A 1,170-nucleotide genomic window follows, 5' to 3' on the forward strand; every position below is an offset into this window, starting at 1 on the left:
GCCCCGGCCCCGCCGCCCTCGCTCGGCTCCCCGCGGGGCAGCGACCCCGGGGTCCAGCCCGGCAGCGCCGCGGGCTCCTCTCCATAAGGACAAGGTCAAGGATGACGGGTCAATGTCAAGTTGTCTTAACGGTGGAAGGCGACCGTCCGCGGCAGCACTTCCCGCGTTTCTGGTGTCCTTGATTGATTTGAAAGTGCCATTTTGAGGGAGAAAGGCACCCAGGCACGGAGGAGGCGCGGAAGGCTTGGCTTTTCCTTCCAAGGGCGAAGGAGTGACGATGGTACGGTGCGGAGATTTCACCGCCGCTCCGCCTAACAGCATTTATTGTCTTAAACCCGCTCCGATGGCCGGAGCGCCTTAGGTTTCAGGGACCCTGGGACGGCGGGGTTCTGCCGAGCGAGCCCCGCGGGAGGTAAGCTGCAGTGCCACGGCTGCCTGCCACGCGTGAGCGTGACCCACCGGCCGCAGGGACAACCCGCTCCTCTGTTTTCTGCGGGGACGTGACGGGAAAGGGAATTTGAATGTAAACACGCGTGATGCAGCCCGGGGAGGTGCGTTCGCCCGGGGACCGGTGTGGCCGGGGACGGCGGCTCCTCCGCGCTGCCCCGCGGGGGGGGGACCCGCCACCGGCAGCCGGGCAGGGGCAGGGGGTGGCCAGGGCCTGACTTGCAACCGCCAGAGACAGAACCAGTTTTACAGGGAATGAACCTGCGGCCCGGGCAGCTGGAGGGAGTCTGTATGACTTCAGCACCTCCTTCCAACTTGGGTTGCTTCTTGCTTTCGCGATTACGTTTTCCTGTGCTGATTCCCCCACCCCCGCTTGTTTGTGAAAAGGCAAAGGTGACAAGTAATGCCCCGCCTACACGCGGAGCGGGGAGAGCAGCTATGCTCAAATTATCAGCTGATCCCCACTCACGCTCCCACTACAGGAGGGGGAAAAGCGCATTTTTAAGGGCCTTATTATGATAATTCTCGGCCAGAAGTGATAGTGGTAACAGTTTGCAAATAAAAATATAAATGATAACTTCTCTAAGTTAACTGTAGAAATATATGTGTATAAATAGCATCCATGTATTCAGATATAGTTGCTTTTCTGCACAAGGAAGGAATTTATATGCAAAACCTCGAATATTCAGTCAGACGGCTTATAAACGACTTTTGTGACTCATC

Source organism: Athene cunicularia, assembly GCF_003259725.1.
Source record: "Athene cunicularia isolate RWA chromosome 8 unlocalized genomic scaffold, athCun1 chr8_part1, whole genome shotgun sequence".
In the NCBI taxonomy this organism is placed as follows: domain Eukaryota; kingdom Metazoa; phylum Chordata; class Aves; order Strigiformes; family Strigidae; genus Athene; species Athene cunicularia.